Raw genomic sequence first — 15,088 nt, forward strand, 5'->3', positions numbered from 1 at the left:
AAGAGGGCCCCCACTTCATCGACCCCGGTATGTCGAACGTGGACTGAAGGTTTTTGCTCCAAGGCTTCCCGCTTTTCCTGACGGCTACGAAGGACTGCTGCCCTGACTGTCGCCCTGTCTTGGACCCCCCCCTTGTGATGATTTGTACGGCGAGACGATAGACGGGTCTTCTGGTGGCGTGACTGATACCTTAGCTAAGTATAAGTGGGTCGCTCCCAGTCCTTTGTTTTGGGTTTCTTTGGGTCTTTGATTTGGTTCTTGCAATTACCAAAGCCGAGGGACTCGTACATTTACGAGACTATCGTTTGTGATAAATACCTTGAAGTTTGAAGCTAGATTAGTGAGCGAAGATGCCTGGTCTTAGCAAAATTAGGAAGATATTTTGTTGTGGTCATAACAGGGATTCCCGGTTGGAGGACTCATGTCCGATACCTCCGGTTGGAACTCCGACTTATGAGCTCTATTCTAAACATGGCGTGGGTTCCATTACGTTTAATGAAGTATGGGTCCGCTACGCTAGGAAAGATGGTGTCTTACGATGGCCTCAACATGGTAGTTTCAATACCGAGATTTTAAATAATTTGGAAACTGTATTATTTAGGAAGAAAGCCCGGCCGGCAATATTTGACTCTTTCCGCCTTTGGCGTAAGGAAGCCAAACAACAAGAGATTAAACAAGCTAAAAGAGATAAGAGAGAAAAGGGTGTATCGATAATGCAAGCTGCTAAGCAGTTTAAAGAAAATGAAGATCAAGCGATTGAGGAGTTGCATAGGCAACATAATATGGCCATCGATAAATGTTATCCAGCTATGCCATCTCTTCTACAAAGTGCAACAAAGGACCCTGAAAAGGATCCTCTGATGTCACATTTGTTGAGATTACCACCCCCTTATGTGCAGAGTGCTACAGCACCTCCGCAACCTCCTGCTGTTGCTCAGCCGCCGGCTCCTCCTCAGCTGGTTTCTCCTCCTACGGCGCAGCCTCCTCTGGAGCTGCCGACTTTGCTATCAGTTCTGCCTCAAACTTCTTTGTCTTACTCTCCTGTACCTTCGACTTCTCTTACTACTACGTTTCTATCACCTCAAAATACTTTGTCTCCTGTCCTTATGAAAGCTTCTCCTTCTGCTTGACAGAGAATGACTGATACTGTTACTGGTCTTTTGTCTCCTTTCTTTGGGTCATTGAGTATGACCCCTGTTTCTGCACGTAAACAATTACGTAGCCAGCTTCCTGGTCCCGAAGAACGGGCAGTGTTAGATCTTTTGGCTCGTAGATGGGTTTCGAATATCTTGTGATATGATCTAGAGTCAGTTATGGATGTCTTCCAGCAGTGGGAGGCACCGAAGCAAAGGTACGTTTTTGATGTTATGTGTACTTTCCTCCGTGAGGAATGGGAAGATAATGAATCGGGTCAGGTCCCATTGGAGTTACTTAATGTACAGTCCGAGTTTGCTAAAGGGACGATAGTGGGTCCCGGCGTTGAGAAAGCAGTTGCGACGATACTCGCGTTTAGGAGCGAGTTTCCGTCTCAGCCACTGTTTGAGTCTGATCCTTCTGTTAGGAGGAAAGTGAGACAGTATCCAATGAGAGAAGTTCCTCCAGTATGGCGCGATACGATAGCTGCTGGTTTGAATAATAATCCCCCAGCTATACCAGCACATTTCCAAAGAGTATGGGTACATGTTCCATGGAAGAGAGTTAAGGTTTTGGCTCTTAAACAGTCTTTACCTGATCCCCGTAAGAATCCGGCTGGATATTACAAGGAGTTGTCCCAGACAGTTGACGAATGCATCATGAATTTAGCTGACATAGACATGTTGTTGGGTAACGTGGTTCCTCAACCTTTGTGGGCGAAGATTCGTCATGAGGATCATGTGCCAGAGTTAGGTGATACATGGGTGAATATCGCTGCTGCGGATGGTAGACAGGTTGGTGGAGCTAAGCCTGAGCCTTTAGTTGCAGATTTACCTGGCAGGATTATCAATCTTATGAAGACAATGATGCCGGCTTTACGAGTGAATTGGGATAAATTAACCGCATGTAAGCAAAAGAAAGATGAAAGTGTGTCTGATTTCTTCACTAGGTTTGAGGGGACATTTATAGATCATAGTGGTCAGGATAGGAGTATGGAAGGTGGTCAGAGGTTGTTTGTGGACAAGTTTGTCTTTAATTTGTTACCCGAGCTTTGTAATAAGTTGAAAGATTCTGAGAGTTCATGGGCTGTTTCTTCATCGGCCCAGATATTGGCGACTGCATAGTACTACGAGAATAGGGACAAGGATGAGAAAGATAGAGTAGAGAAAAAGACTAAAGATTTAAAGACAAAGGTTCTGTTGCAGCAGGCGTATCCGCCTCGCCCGACTCAACAAGAGTCACAGCAACGTTCGCAGTTTCAGCAACAGCCACAGTTTCAGAGGATATCACAGAAGCCTGAGTATTTTCCTCCAAGGCCGCCGTTAGGTCCGAATCAGTGTGCATATTGTAGGGAGTACGGGCATTTCAAGAGTGATTGTCCTGTTTTAGGACAACGTGCGAGTGGTATGTCAGGTCCGAGAGGTCGTGGTGGTTTCCAGCAAGTATCGAGGGGTAGAGGGCGTGGCGCGTGTCCTCAGAACGAGCGTTCCTTTCCCCCACAGAATTCTATGAATTATTTTGATCAGCAGAATACTCCGACTGGCAGATCTGCTCAATATTATGCTGATGATTATTATGTTGAGAGCGAGAGTACTGGTTATAATGATTGCTAGGATAGCCGAGGACAAAGGGAGGGAGTAGTGTCAGTTCCAGTAGACCAGAGTGGACCTTATGTTGCAGTAGTCACATCGGGTGTAGTAGAGCCTTTTCTTTTGGATACTGGTGCAGCGATGAGTTCTATCATGCACTCTAAACTCCCTGGCGCACCTTTGTCTGGCTTAACGAATGTTTCGGTAGGATTCTCTGGCCCCCAGTTCGTAATCCAGTTTCTAGTCCTTTGTCTCTTTCTATCGGGCCTTGTGAATTGGAAGCACCCCTTATTTTAACAACAGGTTGTGGTGAGAATTTGTTGGGTTTAGATTTGTTGAAAAGGTTGAACGCGACATTGCATTGTTCTCCTTCGGGAGCGCAGCTTACATTGGGTAAGAAAGTGATTTCTCCGATGTATTTGTCTAAAGATCGGCTTCCACCGGAATTACGTTCTCTCCCTGATACTCTTTGGGCTACTGGTCCTAATGACGTTAGTCTTTTGGATATTCCACCTTATGTTGTAACGCTTAAAGTGAATGTTAAATTGCCACGTATTCCCCAATATAGGATTTCTAGCGATGGTGAAAGAGCGCTTTTAGCGATCATCTATGATTTGATTGAGAAAGATGTGATTGAAGAAACAAGAGGTAATGTGTGTAATAGTCCTGTTTTGCCTGTTATAAAGCGTACTGACTCTTCTCAGCCGCCTGTTTACAGGATTGTGATCGACCTTCGAGAGGTCAATAAGATTGTCGTGCCACAGTTTCCTGTTATTCCGGACATTACTGCTTTGCTGACTATGATTCCTGCTTCAGCTGCCTGGTTTTCGGTTATAGATCTGAAGAATGCTTTCTTCAGTATTCCAATTGCCAAGGAGAGTGGAGATATTTTTGGCTTCTCTTTAGGAGGCCGAAGCTTCCGGTTTAAGTGCGCTCCCCAAGGTTATTGTGAAAGTCCCTCCATCTATAGTCAGGCTTTGAAAACACAGCTTGATGCGATTGTCTTGCCTGCTGGTGTTGCCCTTATTCAGTATGTGGACGATCTGTTAGTTGCTGCTGATGATGAGGAAACTTGTAAAGAAGCTACTCTTTCTTTGTTGCGATATTTGTCTGACCTTCACCATAAAGTGTCACCTTCAAAGCTGCAGTATTTGAGGAGGAGCTACGCGAGCGTCCGTGATGGCCGCGTGAGCACAGAGCTCCCCGGACCCTCGCCACTCTTCGCATTTTATCCTGACGACATCCTGAATTTCTGGACGGCTTATTGCAGAGGAACCTCAGCTGATGCCATAACTCTTTTCCAATGTTGATTTGGACTTTGGGAACCGAAACTACATCGTTTTGAACTTTTGGGGCCCACCCGGCGGTGAGCCGGGGTCTTGGTGGATTGTAACGCCGGGACGGAGTTGAACAACATCGGCGGAGGGGTTCGCCCCCAGTAGCCCTATTTCGACTTTCAGTTTCGCTTTCGATTCCTGGCATTGTCGAACTGCGGGGCAGTTCCCATCGGTGTCCGGCCGGCTCAGTTGAAGTGTGCCTCTGCCCCTTATGCAGTCGAGTCGGGCCGTGACTTCGCCTCGACCACGCGAGCCTGTTTTTGTGGACTGTTGTTGCCTTGCCCGCTAGCGGCCATTTTCACTAGGTCTCACGGGTCCCTCCTGGGCGCATCTTCCAGCATGGCTGCCAGGATCGAAGCCGAGAAACGGAAGACTAAGGCGCCTCTCCGAGGGGGCCCGGTCCAAAACCAACGTTATGAACCGGTACACCCTGTCTAAAGGATCTCCTGGTGGCGCTGGCCACGCCCCGGGGGACCCCAAGGACGATTCCACTGCCTCTGCGGATCTGTCTCTTCAGGACATCATGGGCGCCATTGCCAGTATGAAGGAGACCATTGGTCAACAGTATGAGGCTCTTGCCAGTAAAATCAACACAGTGGCGATCGATGTCACCCTGATCAGAGCCGCCCTTCCTAAAACCAACGAGAAGGTGAAATCGTTGGAGCTGAAGACTTCTAGTCTCACGGCCGACGTGTCTGGGCTTCAGACCGAGACTGGCACTCTGAAATCGGCTAATGATCTCCTGTCTCAACGGTTGGAGGATTTTGAAAACAGGGCAAGGCGCAATAACATTCGCGTCATAGGTGTTCCAGAGAATTCCAAGGATCTCCCGACGGATCTCCTGGTTGAGGATCTTGTCCTGAACCATCTTGCCCCTTCTGGACTGAGCAAGTTCTTTGCAGTGGAGCGCGCCCATCGAGTTCCGGGTGGTAAACCTAAACTGGGCGCCCCTCCGAGGCCTATCATCGCAAAACTTTTTCACTTCAGAAACCGTGATGATATCCTGCAGGCTTCGAGGGTGATTGGCCTGGTGAAATTCGAGAACTCTACAGTCAACTTTTACCCGGACTTTACTCAATTCGTCCAGAGGCAAAGGATGGGTTTTCAGGGGGTAAAGCGGCGTCTTCGGGACCTGGGCCTGAAACATGCAATGCTTTTCCCTACTAGGCTTCGTGTGGAGTATGAGGAACGGACACTTTTCTTCGATCGACCAGAACCTGTGAGTGACTGGCTGGACTCTCTGCCTGCCCGGAGAGATTGCACTGAGCACCCTGGTGGTGCCGAGGGTGGTGAGCCTCACTGAAACTGATGACTCGGCCCCTATTTCCCGATACTTGGCATTGGCCAGCTGGATTCTAAGCTTTTCTATGTATGTTTCTCATTGCTGTTCTTGCTAGGGGTGGCGGGGGAGATGGGCCTCTTTCCTCCTCTGGGGTCTTTCTGTAGATTGGGACTGTTAGGGCGACAGCCACACTGCATGTTGGGATGGCTATTTAGTCTACTGCAGGGGTGCAGGGAGGGGGGAGTTGTAACGGGAGTTGGTTGGAGGGTGGGAAGGGGTGTTTGTGAGTTTGTTTTTCTTTCTCAAGGCGACATATTAGTTTCTTTCAAGCTTCGAATGTTCTGCTCTTTGTGGGGTGACTCATGCATTATCTGTTGGGATGGGGGGTAGGGGGTTGAGGTTAATGTCTTGGAATGTTAATGGATTGGGCGACCGCATAAAACGGGGTGTGGTGCTGCAATATCTGCGTCGCTTGTCTCCTGACGTGGTACTTTTGCAAGAGACGCATTTGGTGGGAAATATGTGTCAGGCTATGAATAGGTGGGGTTACCGATTGGTTGCACACTCCGGGTTTACCACTGGTTCTAGAGGGGTGGGTATTTTGGTTCGGTCTTCTCTCTCTTTCAAGATTGATGACGTAATCCTCGACGGCAGAGGGCGCTACGCCGCCCCAACCGGTAGGTGGGAGGGTAAGTCCCTTACTTTGCTCACTGTGTACGTTCCACCGGGTCTCCAAACTTCTACCTTCTCCGATATTGGTCGTCTGTTACTGGAGCTCCCTGAAAGTATCCTCCTCATGAGTGGGGACTTTAATGCGGTACTTTCTGGTACTTTGGATCGTCACCCCCTCAGGGATATTTCTAACTCTCAGTCATGGCTACGTGGGTTCCTGGACACTTTTGGTCTGGTGGACTGCTGGAGACTGATGCACCCGACACAGAGTCAGTACACCTTTCACTCTGGGGCCCATGGGAGTCTTTCCAGACTTGATTACATCCTCATGCCCGCTGTCCAATCCTCTTCTGTTAGGAAAATTAGACACTTGGCTCGGGGCATTTCCAATCACTCTCCATTGTGGTACTGTATGGATACTGGGGTGAATGTTGAGGGACGGGTTGCCCCTATCAACCCTTGGCACTTGCGTAATCCCAAGACCCGTCACAGTTCGGTAAAGTCCCTGGACCACTATTTCCTGGAGAATGAGGGGTCTGTTTCTTCCGCAGTTTCACTGTGGGAGGCCTTTAAGACTGTTATCCGTGGACAGGCCCTATCCTTAATTGGGGAAGCTAAGAAAGTTAGGAATCGGGAGGTGGTGAGTCTTGAGGATGAAATATTGGAATTGGAGGCTGACCTAGAATCCGGTGTCACCCATGATAGACTCCACACCCTTGCTCTGAAGCAGCTAGATTATAAATCTCTTGTTACTGATGCTGCCAAGTCGATGTATAGGGAGCAGCAGGGTAAACTGTATGATGTCTGGGATAAGGCGGGTAAACTGATTGCATGGCTTGACAAGAAGGAGAGAGCGAGTCGTGTGGTTCCTGTGATTCAGACTTTAGATGGTGTGAGTGTGACTGACCCGAGTGAGATAGTGGAGTGTTTTGCGGATTACTTTCGTGGTGTGTACTCCCCGGTGTCCGACAGGGATGAGGAAGACTCCCATTCATTGTTGCGTGACATCGCGTTGCCTTGCCTTTCTGAGGAAGATCGGGAGTACATGGATGCCCCGCTGTCCGTGGATGAGATTACAATCGCGATTCGTTCTCTCCGTTCGGGCAAGGCTATGGGCCTGAACGGCTTGCCTATCGAGCTGTACAAACTGCGACCTGATAGAATCGCTCCATATCTCCGTGATATGTTTCTGGAATCACGCGACCTGGGCACTCTCCCTTGTGACCAGCGTCTGGCAACGATCGTTGTCATTCCCAAGGAGGGTAAGCCTCGGGACCTTTGCGCATTGTACAGGCCCATATCCCTGTTGAAGCGGAGCCAAAGGTTCTTGCTAAGGTTCTTGCTAATCGGTTGCTCTCTGTTATCTGTGACCTGATCCATCCGGATCAATCCGGTTTTATACCACATCGTAATACTGCCCTCAATCTGAGGCGGCTGCAGGGTGTTCTCGCGAGAGCAGAGTCTCTTTCGGAGCCGGCCATCTTGGCCTCCTTGGACGCCACGATGGCCTTTGATACAATTGAATGGCCTTATCTCTGGGCCGCCCTTGCGAAATTCGGTTTTGGTCCGGAGTTTGTCGGATGGGTGCAGCTCTTATACAAGGAACCGTTGGCGCAGGTAGTTGTCAACGCTCGTGTGTCCACGCCCTTCGTTCTCAGGAGGGGTACCAGACAAGGGTGCCCACTGTCCCCCCTTCTTTTCGCTCTGGCTTTGGAGCCGCTTGCAGCCTGGCTCCGATGGGAGCCGTCGATAAAGGGCATCCGGTGGGCCCCCGATTTTGAAGACCGAGTTTCGTTGTATGCAGACGATATTCTTCTGTATCTTACCTCTCCTCGTAAGTCTCTTAATGTCTTGTTTGATGTCCTTTCTTCGTTCGGTAGGAATTCTGGATTGGTTATAAATTGGTCGAAATCCTGTGTATACGCCATATCGGGTGGCCTTCCCTCGTTGCCACGTAGATTTCCCATTCAAATTTCTCGTTCCGGTTTCAGGTACTTAGGAATTTTTATATCACTGGATCCGGCTGCCCGCTATGAACACAATCTCCTTCCTCCTCTCCGTAGGTTGAGACTAGACGTGGCCCGGTGGCGTAAACTCCCGTTGTCGCCACTCGGCCGCGCCGCACTTTTTAAAATGATGTCTTTGCCTCGATTTCTGTATGCACTCCAGAATTCGTTCGACGCCATTCCAGCGAGCTATTTTCGGGAGGTGGAGGGCTTACAGAGACGGCTCGTCTGGGACGGCCGTGCACGAATTGCTCTCGTAAAACTGACTCTCCCCTGGTATAACGGGGGCAAAGCGCTCCCGGATATCACGCGGTATTATTGGGCCTCCCAGCTGTCCGCCATCAATCACGCATTATATGCCCCCAGTCCGAATCCGGCTTTCGAGATGGACAGGCATCAATTGCAATAGGGCGCTCTACTCTCGGGCAGTGGGGAGTGATTTGACTGGACCGACTAGGATTGCGGTGCGTGTGTGGAAGGATGCGAGTGCGGCCATGGGATGGTCCGATCGATTGACACGAGCTACCCTTTTGTATGCATCCGAAAGACTGGGATGCCTCTGGACATCGAAAGGTTTTGAGAAATGGGACATGATCGGTATAAGCAGAGTGGGAGACCTTTGGGTAAAGGGCGCGGTTAAGTCCTTTGCGGTCCTTCACAACGAGTATGAGTTGAGTGATAGAGAGTTTTTCAGATATGCACAGATCCACCATGCTTTGACGTCGGTCTTTGCCGCCGGCACTGATGTTCCCGAGTCCTCCCCGCTCGAGGACCGTGTCCTTGATGGTCACCTGCCCGATAGTACGATATCGCTAATATATAAGAAATTGATCAACGTTCGGGCTGATCTTCTTGTGCGTCTCAGGGTGGCCTGGACTGGGGACGGGCTGGAGTTGGATGACGAAGACTGGCAGTCGGCAGTGTCTTCTCCAAAGGAGGTGGCCATTCCCGCCCGTCTCCGTCTCGTCCAACTTAAAATTCTTCATCAGGTGTATGTTACTGGTCCTCGATTGGTTGCCATGGGCTTTTCCTCGGATGGCTTGTGTAAACGCGGGTGTGGTTTGAGTGCCACTTTCCTTCACATCATTTGGGAATGCCGGGAGGTGGCTGCATATTGGACTCGTGTGCATGCAGTGATGGAGTGTGTTACCGGGGTTGCTCTGCTGCCTGAGGCTCGGAGATGTTTGTTGAATGTGTGGGAGCCGAATGATTACAGCGTCGCCCAGACCCGGTGGGCGGCCCTCGGGAACATGATTGCGAAGAGAGACATCGCACAGCGGTGGGGTTCCCGACGGGCCCCCACCTTGTCAGTGTGGAAGGAGAGCATGGACTGGTGTATGTTTAGGGAAAAGACCGTGTATTTGGCTAAGGGCAAACCTAAGGCGTGGAATAGAATCTGGAGTCAATGGAATACTTATCGAGGTAACATTTGCACACCCCCACTGGATGACACTTTGGATATTTCTCTGTCCCCCTGATCCGGCATTCCTGGATGATTTTATTCTTCTCCTGATTCACCAACTTCCCCACTGACCCTACCCCCCCGGCGGTTTCCGTCGATTTCCTGGTTATTTATCCTTATTGTGGGTCCCCCCCCGTTGGAGCAGGCTTCGTTTACAATGGTTCTCACCTTGAGCTTTGTTTGTTTGTTTCTTTTTTGTTCTTCTAAAAAACTAAATCATGATATCCTTAGTTCATCCTGTGTTGCAGAGCCCTTTTTATCCTGTACGTTGCCAGGCCTCTGGGCCATTGACTGATACTTTCTGATGTTTCGACATGCTTACTATACTCTTGCGGCCGGCCCCTGTGGTTGTAGGCCCATACTTGTAACCATGCAAATGCAAATTCAATCTTTATTTCGTTGCATTGCAACATAAAAGATGGCAATAAAATATAAGCATAACATAATGCAACATATAACAACAATCAACTCACAATTCATTATATTTAAGGACCCTAGTTACAAGATCACATTTCATCATATTTGGACACACAGTTATAGTTTTAATTTATCACAGAAATTAAATAAATATTTAAAAATGTTAAAAAACAAGTTAAGAAAACATTAAATTGGTTTATAACAGCCAGGAGTTTAAGATGGTACAGCTAACTGGACATAATTCATGATTAAACAGGTCCAGAGTAAGCAGTTGTTCTTGGTTAAAATGGAATGGTTAGTTTCCGTCTAATAAAATATACGGCCAATAAGAATTTGCTGGTGCTGAACACAATTACTTGGCTAGTGTCCGTACTTAAGATCCTGCCAGCTTCCCTATGGGAAATGGAACCAATATTGCGGCACAATGGAGCTATCCATCTTTTCCTTGCCCTACCATAACTAGGGCAGAAAAACAATATATGAAAAATATCCTCCCTTTGGTTGTTAGTGCACATGGTGCAAATGTCATTATCTGTCTTCCCCCATCTTTTCTCGGTTACCTTTGTCCTCAGCGTTCCATATCTAAATTTTATGTACAACGTTTTGGCCAATGGTGGCTGGATTTCATCAAAAAATTGTTCAAAGGATGCCTCATTTTTTACCATAAGGAATTTTTCTGTAAGAGGACCGTGTGTTCTTACATACACGGAATCATGGCTCACATATGACCAAAAGGACAATTTGACTATTTTCTTGGAGGCTGAATTTAAAGATTCAGGCTCGTTCCAATAATGTGTTAATCCGAGCTTAGTCAACCAAATTTTTACATGTTTGAACCAATAAATTTTACTGTCACTATCGAGCTCAAGGACTTCTTCCAACCCATTTTTGTAGTCGGATAATTCATGGGTTGTCCACAATCTGACCCACAACACTACTGGTCTCAGTATTACATGATGATCTGTATGTTTGATGTTTAGATCAAGGAATAAGGGGATCAAGGGGGTATTGGTAGGAATTTTTAAAAGCCCCCTAATGAATTTATTCTCCAGTATTTCAAAAGTTTTCTTGCATACTGGCCCCCAAATTTCCGCCCCATACAGTGCAGCAGATTGAACCTTGTATCTATAGAGCTCTAATGCTGGGGTGACTGCCTTGTTCACACTTTTATTATATCTCTGTAATATTGGAAAACAGTTTTGTTTGAACACCAATTTTGATTTCTCTAGTTGTGGGCCCCATCCCATTGTCGAGTCAAGCAGGACCCCCAGGTATGTAAAACTTTGCTCGTAATCTAATTTCTGGCCGTTTAACATTAAGTTCCTTTTAAAAGTTTTATGCGGGTTTAGTGCCATGTATTTTGTTTTTTTTATATTAATTTCTAATCCTTTTGAGATACAATACTGTTGGAACCTATCTAGTAAGATCTGTAGACCACGTGGCGTTTGCAATATTAAAATTGTGTCGTCCGCGAAGAGGAGGGACGCAACACGTTCCCCCCCCAATCTGGGCGAATCATTTTCACAATTTTCCATATAGGCTGCTATGTCGTTTACGTAAAGGGAGAAAAGTGTGGGGGCCAGTACGCATCCCTGGCGTACTCCCCTTTTTATGGGGATTGGATCTGTAAGTTCCCCATTTGGGCCCCACCTAACCTTAGCACAATTCTCCTGATGCAAGCCCATCACAAGTGCTAGCAATTCGCCTGGTAGTCCTTGTCTATTCAGAGTTTTCCAAAGTGAATCACGAGGAATTAGGTCGAATGCTGCTCGTAGGTCTACGAAGGTCACGTACAAGTGACCTTTGCGGATAATAACGTATTTCCAATACAAGCAGCATAGCCTAAATACCTGGTCAATGGTTCCCGTTTTGTTCCTAAATCCCGCCTGATATTTGGATAAAACTGACTTTTCCTCCACCCATGAATTTATTCCATTTGAAATATGCCTGGCATATATCTTCTGTGTTATGTCTAAAAGACTAATGGGGCGATAATTGGCTGGATCGCCACGATCCCCTTTTTTAAAAATTGTAATAATTTCTGCGCCATTCCATGTGTCCGGAATGTGGCCACTAGCCGCAACTATATTAAATAAATGATTCAAATAGGGTGCCCACACGTCAACGTTATACAGATAAAGATCGCCCGGAATTTTATCGAGCCCGGGCGCCTTCCCTTTTTTTATCATGGCAATTGCTGTCTCTGTTTCTTGCAAGTCAAAAACTACAGGGTGGGTGTTAACTGGAATTATAGCAGAGGATACATCTGTTGCAGCATCAATTGAAATTTTGGCTGCATACAGTGATGTAAAATGCTTAACCCATGTGTCCTCATCTAGATAGACCTCCCTGGAGCCTTTCACACGTTTATTCTCCTTAGCTACAAGTTCCCAAAATTTTTTCTGGTCCTTTGTTCTAGCGGCTGCTAACATACTGAGCCATATTTCCTCATCCCAAGTGGATTTCGCTCTTAATATTATTTTATTGTAAGCCTTCCTTTTATCTCTAATTTCTATTGGACCTTTCCCTTTAACAGCATCAATCAAAGCAGTTTTGGCAAGACGACATTCCTTGTTATACCAAGGTTTACCTATAAATTTAGGATTAGTCGTACATACACCTTTTTTGTTTTTTTTTGTAAGGAGTTCTAATAATTTACTAAAAAGCGACTTGTGTAGTTTAAGGAATTCTTTGGAGTCGCAACTATGAGGACAATATGAGTAAAAGGTATCTGCAAAAGTGCAGTAAATATTGGCCATTAGGTCCTCTCTTCCCAATATGTAGGCCCATTTAACCGCCCTGCGATTATTACTAAGAACAATATTATCTGTACTAAATAGGGGTACTAGGCTATGGTCTCCATCTATAGCTCCCGGCCCCTTTAACATACTTTGTAAGAAACTAGTTTCTAAGGGGCAATGGTCGCTTTCATATCTCTCTTCGACCTTTAGGTCTACTGCAAATGGCCACAGGTCAAAGGAGACAATGACATAGTCTAGTTTACTCTCATAATCACGCCTCTTGAAAGTGGGGGCTTTCGGGCTATCAGATGGCATACGCCCGTTACATGCTCTCAGGCCGTGAGAAGTTAACAACCTTGTGATCTGAAGAGCCAATGCAGTGCCAACAACCATTCTATTTTCATTCAGGGCTGGTATTCCATTAGCAATGTCCTCATCTTCGTATAACTGAGCTATGCCTGTGATTGGTTCAAAATTACAATTCAGATCCCCACATAGGATAACACTTCCATCTGTTTTTAATGTATCCATGAATGATTCTAACTTCCCTATACATGGTGATTCCTTGTGGGAAGAGTGGGGACTGTTGTACACATTAAAGAGGTAGATCACCCTGCTGTCCGCTGTGGTTAATTCCAGCCCAAGAATGTCTGGGGAGTCGGTATTAAGCATTTTTATACCTATTTTGATAGCAACACTAATCCATATTAGAAGACCTCCGGATGCGCGACCTCTTAATGAAGGCACAGCCTCTATTTGATAGGATTTATAACCAACCCTGTGTAACTGTACTGTGGCCCATGTTTCCTGTAAAACACAGATATCAAAGGTGTTCATGTATTTGTTCCAGTCAGGATCACATAATTTAGCTCGCACCCCTGCTATGTTCCATGAAACAAATGAAAACATGGGTGTTCCCCCATTTGACCCAAGGGGCATTACCAGTGAGGCAGTGTACAAACTACTATTAACTACATCACATGTTGCAACGGTACTTGACCCCATCTTTGAACAGCTAGTTCCTTTTTCTTCATTACACCCCACTGTGCGTAAAATATTTTCATCCCCCCTGGCATCATCTCTACTTTTTCGAATTGAAGCGAGTAAGAGCAAGGAAGATCCCTCTTTTGTCCCAAGAAACACTGCGGGTGGAGCAACATACAAACTGCTGGTAACTACATCACTTGTTACAACAGTACGTAAACCTAACTCTAGGTAACTCGTCCCTGGTTCTTCATTATACCCCACAGAGCATGAGACATTTTCAACTCCCCCAACATCCTCTCTGCTCTTTAAACTTCAATCGCACTCTTCCATGCCACTAAATACCTCAAACCTGTTTGATGATTCTAAGGGAGTAAATGGTATCTTGTGAGCCATGTTTACATTTTCTCCCACATTGTGGCTAGTCGGAATAATATTCCAAGCATACGTCGCGGGAGTTGGAGCTGGTTGATGCATATAAGCAGGATTCCTGGCCATCTCCATATTAAGGAAATGGTTGGTGAAGGGAAAATTGTTGGTTAAGCGTTGGGGGGGAAGTACTGTTGCTCTCGGATAAAAGTAAGTTAAGGGGCGCGGTACAATACAATTGTTTTCGTTGCCATAAGGCCAATTCAGAATGTATTGAACAGCTTTTTTGTCCCTAAAGTTTACAACAACAATATCACCCCCTATATCTTTTATTCTTCCTCCCAACCATGATAAACGACGAACATGGGCTATTTCTCCATTTACATGACTGGCTTTGGGTCTATACAATGACAACCAGTGCATTATCTTGTTTTTTAGTTGATAGTAATCTTCCCGTTTACCACTAGGGAGTTCAGGAACACCAGTGAGTACCACCACATATGGTAGAGCTTCCGGCGGGAGTTCCGTGGGTGGTCTCCTTCCCTGTCCCCCTCCTTCATAACTAATCTCTTTCTCTTCCGGTCTTTGGTGTCTGATCGTAGAGATACTTGATTCCCTTACTTGGGTATTGGCTGGAATATTGGTGTTATGGTTGAGTGTTGTATTTAGTCTGCCCATGGATGTTTTTGGCTGTTTTGTTATAGATTTAATGGGAGGTTTACTAACAGATGATGCATCTGTTGGCGAATGATTAGAAGCGACTAAAATAGCTGCTTTCTGGTTATTGTCAATGGTAGAAGTGGAGGGTGTTGCAGCCACTATGTGTGTTAGGGGTGTGTGTACCAGAGTCGGAGCATTAGGAAGTTGTGATGCTTTCAAGGGCCCTAATGACCTGACAGAATTCCCAATTACTGTCAGATCCAGCTCTATTTTCCCCAGCCTTAGTTCCACTCCTTTGAGTCTTTCCGCTATGGCCAACATGTAACTACGCACAATCAATTCTATATTGTCCAATAGAGTCTTCGGGGAGTCAGGATGCGCTCCTTCTTCCAAGGAAGTATGGATTATATCAGACGCTATAACAGTTTGGGGGGA

The sequence above is a fragment of the Lissotriton helveticus genome, chromosome 3_2, assembly GCF_964261635.1.
Source record: "Lissotriton helveticus chromosome 3_2, aLisHel1.1, whole genome shotgun sequence".
Classification (NCBI taxonomy): Eukaryota; Metazoa; Chordata; class Amphibia; order Caudata; family Salamandridae; genus Lissotriton; species Lissotriton helveticus.